Source organism: Podarcis tiliguerta, assembly GCF_965153285.1.
Source record: "Podarcis tiliguerta genome assembly, chromosome: 5".
Taxonomy (NCBI): domain Eukaryota; kingdom Metazoa; phylum Chordata; class Lepidosauria; order Squamata; family Lacertidae; genus Podarcis; species Podarcis tiliguerta.
In genome coordinates, this window is record NC_139538.1 from 17,046,353 (window position 1) to 17,057,050 (window position 10,698).

The window sequence follows — 10,698 nt, forward strand, 5'->3', positions numbered from 1 at the left end:
AGCGCTATTAGCGGTTTAGCGGCTATTATTGGCTATTAAAGGCTTAAGGGATTAGCAGATTAGCTGCTAAAAGGCTATTAGCAGCTTAGTGCCTTAGAAAAAGGGCGTGGAGAGCGAACCCCCCCCCCCCAGGAATTGCAAGACATTTTCATCTTGCGAAGCAAGCCCATAGTAAATTCGTCCTGCGAAGCACCTCCAAAACGGAAAACCCTTTCGTCTAGCGGGTTTTCCGTCTTGCAAGGCATTCGTCTTGCGGGGCACCACTGTAGATAGAAAAACAAGGGGCTCATCCATCCCCTCCACATCAAATCCAGTTTTTTCTCCACGTCTCCTGCTTAACATGGGGACCAAAACTGACATGACATATTATATGGACATAACTGGCTCCTGACATTATCTTCTTTACTTTAAAGGAGCTGGACAGAAAGTGGGTATGCATTAATTTGATCAGAGAATCAATGCTGGGGGGGGGGGTGTTTAACCCCTTCTTTCCTGGCCATTTCCCTGCTTTAGATCCCACCTGCCCAACATGCTGCCATCAGCTGATATGTTGTATAACACCTCAGAGGTTTTGTTTTGTTTTTAAAGTATAAAAATGGAAAGCCAAAATGAAAAATCAATTAATTAAAGTGTATAGAAGGTCTGGGGTACATGCATCAGTAGCACCCCTAGTAACTCCATTTGCACCAGATAGACTGACTCCATCCCCAACCTCTGCATGTTTAGCACATGATCTGAAGGGGAAGTCATAAGTGCGTTGGCCTGATTGTGATTAAAAGCCTCCTTGTTAAAGTGCCAAATATCTGAAGCATATCTGGCAGGATTTTGCCGAAACCGTGACTATTCACAACTGTAGACTGACCATATTGCATAGCTCATACATAAAGGGCACCCAGATAGGCTCTGCAGAGAATCCTGTTGGTGAGATACAGGACGACATTTCCTGCATCTCAGTGCTTCTGATTTTAGACTTGTGGACACATTGCACTAAACACAGCTACACACTCACTCGACACGGGTATAAGTTGTGTGACAGGTGATGCACCTGTTGCTTTGTACGGTTCAACAGTTCTGTGCACAGGTACACAGACGCTGTAATTGCTGAATGTTACATGTGAACAATAGGTGTCCAAGTAAAGTCGTACCTTGGTTCTCGAACGGAATCCATTCCAGAAGTCCGTTCGACTTCCGAAAATGTTCGAGAACCAAGGCGCAGCTTCTGATTGGCTGCAGGAGATTCCTGAACTCAACTGGAAGCTGCAAAAGCAGCGTCAGATATTTGGGTTCCAAAGAATGTTTGCAAACCAGAACACTCACTTCCGGGTTTGCGGCGTTCGGGAACCAAAACGTACGAGTACCAAGACATTTGACTATCAAGATATGACTGTATACAGCTCTACAATTTGTGTAGACAGGTACAATTGTACACACATTGAATGCAACACCCCTAAGCCATCTAATCATTTTTTCTTCAAATCAGTGAAACTGGCTACCATCTCTTCTTGTGGTTGGTAGTTCCACAGGCCATCAGCTTCTATATGCACTTGCATTCATGCGCATGTTTTAAATGGGGCCGTTGCTAATCCAACCCATTTTTTGTGATATTGTTGTTCAAAAAATTGTGGCTACCGGGGCATCAGGCATAGAGGAAATATCCCTCCCCCCACGCCACTATAGTGTTGGATTTTTACGCTCTTAGGGTGAAATTTTGTCAAATAAATAAATAAATGCTCTCCCTTCCAGTGGGACGGCTTTGTAACCTGATGGATTTCAAGTGGAAGAACCTGAAGTTGAAAGAACGTGAGTTTTGTTTTTTGTTTTGTTTTGTTTTTTCAAAAAAAGGGGCTGTTTTTGAACAGCTAACAAGTTTAAGGGAACAATTTACGTGATTACCTGGAGTTACAGTTAGATGAAAGAAAGATGTTTCCCCATTTAATATCTCGACAGGGATAATAAGCAGATCAAAGGTCTGAGCAAAGAATCAGCAGATACAGTCTCTTGTTGATGCCTGCAACATAAATGCTAGAAGGGGCAATCTGTTTTAGTTATGCTTTTGAGTACACGTTAAATCTAATTTTAGTGCACAATAAAAATGAATGGTCCGCTTTCAAAGGCACTGCATCTGCTGAGTACAAGTTTCCATGCCAGATGGTTTTTGTATTTTGTTTTGTAGTTGTTTTGCATTCTGCTAATTCTCACCCTATAGTGCAACATGGAGAAGTTGACACACTTAAAATGACCTTGCAGTGAGGATTCTCAATCTCACGGTGACTATTTTTTTTTTTTTTTTGGTAAAAAAAGGAGCAACCTTTCAGTCCCCCATGGTGAGCAGTAATAGCTCTCTTTCCTTATATACTTCTTTCTTACAGCCGCATTGTTGAGTTGATTCATTGGTTAGATGCATCTATTTAAAACCTTGTGATCAGTTAAAAAGGAGCTCATGGTTAATCATGGTACAGTAAAAATATCTTTTGAAATGAGAAAAGAGGAAAGCAGAGAGACACACACAGAGAGTGAGAAATACATGGGGCCGCCTCTGAAGATGGTTCAGCTGGTGTAGAATTCAGTGGCCAGGCTGCTCCCTGGGTTTGAGAATACAGCACCAATCCTGGTCCAACTGCACTGGCTGTAACTTAGTTTCCGTAGCCACATCAGTGTGCTAGTTTTGACCTATAAAGCCTTAAACAGCTCAGGACTGCAATACCTCAAGGACTGCCTTTCTCCATATGAACCAACCCGGATCCTACAATCATCATCCTAGGTACTTCTTTGTGTGCCTCCTCTCCAAGAGGTCTGGAGCATTAGGTATAATTGGTTTAATTGACACTGAAATGGTGAATGCCTGTGTAATGGTGAAAATGTTTAACATGGGGAGAATCCATTGAAGCTAAATTAAGAGCAAGAATGGAACTCTGGGCTTTAACTGAGTTGATAATTAACTGTTGAATGTATTCTGCTACATGACACGTGAGTGTTTAACCTTAGATCACATGGGAGGCTATTGAATTGCAAAGCACCATTCTGAAGGGAGTTGCCTTTAGTTCTTTGTCCCCAGGCTCCATGGAGTAAGGATGTAAATCAAGGTCTCCAGGAAAACAGCTCCAGGCAAAATGAATGCTGTAAGGAGGGAGACTTTTGCTTATACATCTGTTTGGAGCATTTTATATTTTGTAAGATGTTGAGTCTATGTGCTGGACTGGCATATGCTTTATGGAACTGTTTGGATATATCATTTACTGTTTTTTGTTATGTTTTGAAGAAGGTTCTCCAAATAGAGTTTTCATTAAACTTGTGAGCCTTGACAATGTTTTATTTCCAAAAAGGAGTCAGTTTTTATGAATCCAATCATTTCAAACTATGCAGTACAGTGGTACCTCAGGTTAAGAACTTAATTTGTTCTGGAGTTCCGTTCTTAACCTGAAACTGTTCTTAATCTGAAGTACCACTTTAGCTAATGGGGCCTCCTGCTACAGCCACGTGAATTCTGTTCTCATCCTGAAGCAAAGTTCTTAACCCGAGGTACTATTTCTGGGTTAGCAGAGTCTGTAACCTGAAGTGCCTGTAACCAGAGGTACTATTTCTGGGTTAGCAGAGTCTGTAACCTGAAGCGCTGTTAGGATATTTCCGTTCCACCTTAAAAGGGAGCAGGCTTTTTGTGTCAGAGTCTGCGTATTTCCTGTCTCACAGGATGTTGTTGTTGTGTCTTTGCTTTCGTTTTCTCTCTCTCTGCCGGAAACTCTCAAGCAGGCAGTCGTGTTTTTCTTTGTTCTGACCAACGCTGAATAAACTTCTATATAATGCTCTCCTGACTGCATCTTTCGCTGTGCATATCTGCTGATAAGAGCGTGCAGAATGTCAGAAGCTATTTCTAGAGCTCGTGTCACTAATTGCTGATACTGCGTGTCTACGGGAGATCAATGGATGTCCGGAGACGACAATGGAGGTCAAGATGGACTTTGTCTCCCTGGCAGTATCCCAACAAGCGCATGTAACCCGAGGTACCACTGTATTAATATTTGCAATATGGAGGGCAGCAATGCAAGAATAGGCCTTTTCTGCAGTGGCTCCTGTTTGTGCAATGCTCTCCCGAGGAAGTCTCACTTGGTGCCTTGCCCTTGGTATTGTTCTTGTTGCTTTCAACCTGCAAATGAAACATAACTGTTTGTTTTCCCCACCCCTGCCACTTGCATTCCCCCCCCCTTTACAATGAAATCGGTGGAATGGAAGAGTAACTTTTGTGATTCACACAATTATTTACTTAACTCATGTAAATCACATTTCACCACAGTGGACAGAAAGATGAATAATGTGGTTTTGGGTAGAATATGAACTGCAGCAGAAGAGAAATAGTGCTGCGTGAAGCAAACACATGCTGCAATGGAAAATGGTGCCTTTCATATACCCCAATCTTTAATATCATCATATTTCTATGGATTGCTAGGGATGTTCTTATATACAAAAGTAAATACTGTGCAAATCAGCTTTGTGGGAATGTGGTATTTCTGTATGTCTTCAAAGCTCTTTAGATTCTGAGAGGCGAAGAGACCTTTATTAACATCCTTAAAACATTGTGGGTTTCCTTTCCTTTTATTTTTTTTGATTTGCACAGAATTTTCTTGGAACTTTCAGCAGGAGATGGTGTTTCTGACATTTAAGCCTGAAACCACTTAAATAAATACAAGCTAAATGAACACATTTTATTGCCCCAGTGTAAACTGTATATAATCCCAGAAAATTTTCCTTGGCTGCTTCGCCTCTCCCCATATGCAGCAGCAAATTTTATGGCATAAACAGCCAAGATATATTAGTGTGTCCCAGGAAGCTACCAGTGGTTTACTACAGTTGCCATAGCAATGGTAAAACAACTTGGCTGATGGCGTGGAAAACTATTTGTACAAAGAGCTGGCTTTGCTTTTGTTCCTTTTGTTCCTTTGGTCTTCTGTTCTGTGTTAACATGCTCCTTTAAATTGCTTTATAATCAGCTTCTAGGAATGATACATTTTTAGGGGTTGCTAGATTTGCAAAGGAAAACGTTTTGGTGATATGGCAAGTTGCTGTCATACCTTTGAACAATGATTAATGCTCAAGCTACATTCCTTTCCCTTGCCTTTCCCATGAGCAATTGTAAGTTTATCAATAAAAATAAAACCTCCTTTGGAATATACGTCCTTTTACCATAATAATAATAATAATAACAACTTTTTATTTATATCCCACCCTCCCCAGCCGAAGCCGGGCTCAGAGCGGCTAACAACAGCAAAATAATACAGCATTCTAAAATCAATTCATTATAAAATCAGTTCAAATCAAATTGATGGCAACCATTGGGCTAGAGTTCTGTGAAGAATTACCACAGTCAGGCTGTGCCTTGGCCAAAGGCCTGGTGGAATAGCTCTGTCTTGAAGGCCCCATGTCAAGTCCCGCAGGGCCCTAGTCTCTTGTGACAGACCGTTGCACCAGATCGCAGCCACAGCCAAAAAAGCCCTGGCTCTGGTTGAGGCCAGTCTAACCTCTCTGTGGCCCGGGACCTCCAAGATGTTTTTGTTTGAAGACCGTAAGGTCCTCCATGGGACATACCAGGAGAGGCGGTCCCGTAGGTATGAGGGTCCTAGGTCGTATAGGAAATACGGATCATGACCCAGTGGATCATGACCCAGATTGGATATTGGTCTGCTTCTGAATCCACAATCCCGCCAATTCTAGTATGAGAGTTGCAACACTGTCTCTCTTCTGGTAAAAACTTTATTCACCATTTAAGAGTTCACAAAAAGTCATAGAATCATAGAATCGTAAGACCACAAGGGCCATTGAGTCCAACCCCCTGCCAAGCAGGAAACACCATCAGAGCACTCCTGACATAAGGTTGTCAAGCCTCTGCTTAAAGACCTCCAAAGAAGGAGACTCCACCACATTCCTTGGCAGCAAATTCCACTGTCAAACAGCTCTTACAGTCAGGAAGTTCTTCCTAATATTTAGGTGGAATCTTCTTTCTTGTAGTTTGGATCCATTGCTCCGTGTCCGCTTCTCTGGAGCAGCAAACAACCTTTCTGCCTCCTCTATGTGACATCCTTTTATATATTTGAACATGGCTATCATATCCCCCCTTAACCTCCTCTTCTCCAGGCTAAACATGCCCAGCTCCCTTAGCCGTTCCTCATAAGGCATCGTTTCCAGGCCTTTGACCTGGAAGTCCTCTGGGTATCCCCCATTCTGAAGCAGGGATGGAGTGTTTGGGGGTGAGACATGTACCTTCACAAAAATGTAAGTCCTGGGGTATATTTCTCCACAGAGGCAGCCCAATGTATTTTTGCTGCCTGAAGCAGAAGAGTAAATGGTTCCCCCACCAAAATGGCAAATGGTACCCAAGTCTTGTCAAGTTATATTGGCAGCTGAGGCAGAAAATCCCCCCTCCCACCCTTGGAACTGCCTCCCCAAAATACAATGAGTAAACTGAATAATTAACCATTTCCTGACCTTTTATGACAACTAAAATCAGAGCTTTCAGAGGCAGAGAGTTGAGAATACGAAGAAAGTGGACAGTTGGAAGGAATTAAATGTCAAGGGGGAGTCCTCTCCCGACTTTTAAACATGCTGAAGGGGATCACAAGAAAATCCTTAGGTCAGGGGTGGAATAGATACTTTGTATGCAGAAGTCCTAGGAAAAATAAATGGTCCCAATACAAGGCTGCTTTCTATGTGAAAGACTAGTGGGTGATTCCATGTTCTCTGTCCCAGACACTGAAAAGGATGGCACTGCTTATAAAATGTCTGTACAGATCCTTTGCTGTGTAGCATCCTAACTTTGCTTGTAGTGATGGTGCTTTTGGACTGCAAAATACAGGTACAGGTTGGGAGGCAAAGGACCGCTAACTGCATAATTGGGACCACTTAACGTGCTGGGTTTTCACTGGGCCATTTCCATGAGTAATAGCCTAACTAAATAGTGTGGAATTATAGCAGGGTTAAGACACTTTCTTTATGATGAATCTAAGTCATTTCTAAAACAGAGTGACCCATTTTACTGAGATCACTGAGTTGGAAATGGAAGTTGATTCTTTTGCGTTAGGGAGTGCTCTGTTTGACTTGAAAATGAGAAGCAATTTAATGTTCTGAGCTCACATATTGAGCTCACAGGGTAAAACCATTTGTATATTGTGAGCTAATTAACTTCAGCACACACGCACACATCACTAGAAAAAGCAACCCAGCTCCTGTGGCACAATGTCAGCGTGATATTTGACCACACATTCATACTTTTCTTTTTCTCACCTCCTGCAGAAATAGCCGCTGCAGGAAACCCTCCATTACAATTTGAAGCATTAAATCACCACCATCATGGGATTAAATTCAGAGTGTTATTACCAGTGTGGTGTTGCAGCTAGTGTTAGAAGAAGATCTCAGAGAGCTGGAATCCAAATCCCTGACGCTCAGTGGACAAGTCATTATCGAACTTTAGCTCACAGGAATGTTGTGGAAGTAAGAAAATGAAAGAAAACAGGGGTTGAAAAAGCATACACGGTTAGGGTTGCCAGACCGCCAGGCCTCACCTAAAGCCTGCTGGTGGCAGATGAAGGGCTTGCATCTCCAGGTGGGTGACAGTCCCTTTAATAATGGAAAGAAAACATATTAAGACTGCATATAGCTTGTAAGCTTCAGCCCAGTAGGACCTGGCTGAAAATTATAGCATAGACATTCGGGGTCCAGGGGGTCTACCTTCCACTCCCTTCTCCCAATTACCCTCCATCTCCAGGGCCTGCCCTTTTGACATCTCCAGGGGCCACCCTTATGTCTCAGGTTTGGGTCCTGACACCTCAAGGATCCCACACACTGTATTCTTGTTACCTCAGGCTAAATACTTTGGAAATGTGTTTCTCAAAGTAGAATGTCATCCTGCCTTGTGGACATCACTTGGGAAGACAGGCAAACTAATATCAGTGTACTTGAAGAAGCAAAGATCACCAGTGTTGAAGAAAGAATTCTTCAACATCAACTTTGTTGGACTGGTCATGTTGTTCAGATGCCTGATGACCGTCTTCCAAAGCAACTACTCTTTTCCCAACTTAAAATTGGAAAGCGTAATGCTGGCGGTCAACAAAAGAGGTTTAAAGACTGTTTCAAGGCATATCTAAAAAAAATTAGAATAAACAATGACAACTGGGAAACACTGGCCTGTGAGCGCTCCAGTTGGAGAACAGCCTTTACCAAAGGTGTCATGGGCTCTGAAGACACTCAAACTCAGGACACACAGGAGAAACGTGCTAAGAGGAAGGCATGCTTGGCAAATCCACATCGTGATCAACTCCCGCCCGGAAACCAATGTTCCCAGTGTGGAAGGACATGTGGATCCAGAATTGGCTTCCACAATCACTTATGGACTCATTGTTAAAATTGTGTTTATGGAAGACAATCTTACTTGGCTACAAGTGATCGCCAAAGAAGAAAATTGCTCTATCTAGCCTTAGCACCGCCTGCTCTGACTTGTCAGCAGATCTCATAGGTTTCAGGCAGAAGAAGTTCCCAGCACCACTCTTTGAGATCATTTGGGATCCTTTCCAATTCTACGATTCTATGATTGCTTTAAAATATAGATGCATGGATCAGATCTGTGTTCTCGTGCACATGCTGAGCTGAAAGGTCCCTGTCTTTTGTTGCCATCCTGAGGATCGTGGAAGTGCTGCTGCAAATGGCAGCTCAGACTTCATGAATGACACCTTCAGAGCAATATAGTAGTGACTCTTGGCTAGATGTCCAGGAGAGCCTTGCTTTCATATTTCTCAAAGTCTGGTTGTAGAGGATGCACTTTAGTGCTCTGCATGTGGGGAAAAGCTTTAAAACACTTGAATTTGTCTCCTGAAGACTACCAGAACTTCAGAATCTCCTAAATGTTCAGGCAGGGGCAAACTCCAGTCCCAAGTTATGTAGAATGAATGTCATGACTGCACACAGGGAAGTGTTATATGTTTAAAACCATGTGTGTGTTGTTTAGGGTTGTTTTTTTCAACCAGAACATGGCAGAACTTAGTTCTGACACCTCTTAGGTGGGTTTCAGTACCCCTCAAGTGGGTGCCTTTGCCATTCCACGAGAACAAGAGAGGTATTCATGGGGAGTTCTTTTTCTAGAAAAATAGCACTGTTGTTATTGTTATCCTGTCTTGAGACAATGGAGGAATGTGCTTTTTGGAGGTGAAGTCAAAGCGCTGGAAGCTTACAGCGCCTGCTGTGGCTATAGAGACTGATCTGGGAGAGACATGTTTTGTTGCAGCTGGGGCAGATGAAGGCGTCCAATTTGCTACTGCAGATGCACCATGGTATTTCTCCTCCCAGCAATCATTCCTCCTCCAGTCACTGCCTTATCCCATCAGGGAGATGGCTACATTAATCCTTAATTTATGGTGTTTTAATTTTCTTCCAACAGGAGCTTTTTATGTGGTTAGGGGGCCATCATATATATGACCTCTCCCTACTTATGCCAGGGGTTGCCAATGTGGTGCCCATGGGCACACATGTGCCCAAAGAGGCCTTTCCTGGTGCCCACAGGGTCTCCTTCTCTGCCCCTTGATGAAATAGTTCTTTCACTTTGCAAATGTGCCCCTAGGTCCCTAGAGGGTTTTGACCTCAGCTCTATGCAATGTTGTCTCTGACAAAGCAGCCTCCCTGTTTCCTTTCAGCTTGACCTTGGAAGCAGGACGTATGAGTGTCAGTGCTTGACGTACCTATCAGAGAAACGAATTGTGACTGATACCTGGCCAGAAAAAGAAAGAAAAGGGAAAGGAAATATCTTATATATGCCAGCAACTCCAAAGGCAGAATGACTGAGAACACAAGATCAAGACAGAAGATCAAAAGCCCCTTCTCTCCCTTGAAATGTTAAGTCTCAGTGCACGATTTCAGTGACCATGAATTGCCGTCATTAGCACGTTGCTGACAAGATATCAGTGCTCTCACATTTCTTTTTAAAATCTCAAGCATTTGACTGATTGTGGTGCTAATAATAGTGTGACACAGTAATTTTATTGTCAGGGTTATTCTCGGACGCGGTGCTGCCTCTGTCAATCTGTTGATGAATAAAAAGTTATGTAAGATATTATTACAGAACAGTTCAGAAGCAATTGCATTGAAAAGGTTGACAGACATGCTATAGCTACTCTTGCCTGTACGTGAATCTTAAAAAAAACCAAAAAACTTTCAGAACACAGTGTTAGCTTTCTTTTAAAAGGCAAGGAGCATCTCTAATTTGCTTTAGCAAATATTTAAGCTGTTTACCTCTATTGTTCTTTTTATCAGAAGAACTAGAGAGATACCTACCATTGTGACAGACAGGGGTTTGGAAGGGATAGGAATCAGAGTTGTTATGAAGCCAAAAACAGATCCATATATGTTACCAAGAATTCCACGTTGTGAAGATTCTTGCCACCATGTAAATGCTTTTTTTTTTTTAATACAAGGATCAAAGCGACCTGACACAATGCAAATATAATCTCAGCTACTCATCTGTATCAATTCAAGTTATTCAGTGGTAATCATGTCCGTATAGTTGAAGCTATGGTTTTCCCAGTAGTGATGTATGGAAGTGAGAGCTGGACCATAAAGAAGGCTGATCGACAAAGAATTGATGCTTTTGAATTATGGTGCTGGAGGAGATTCTTGAGAGTCCCATGGACTGCAAGAAGATCAAACCTATCCATTCTGAAGGAAATC

The 10,698-nt window shown here is 42.5% G+C and overlaps 1 long non-coding RNA gene across 1 annotated transcript; it reads left to right on the forward strand.

Moving 5' to 3' along the window:
• The first annotated feature begins 278 nt into the window (after positions 1-278).
• Positions 279-10,026, forward strand: LOC310678536. Its single transcript, XR_014511826.1, has 3 exons — positions 279-431; positions 1,744-1,800; positions 9,669-10,026. It is a non-coding gene; the product is annotated as an uncharacterized lncRNA (long non-coding RNA).
• The last annotated feature ends 672 nt before the right edge of the window (positions 10,027-10,698 follow it).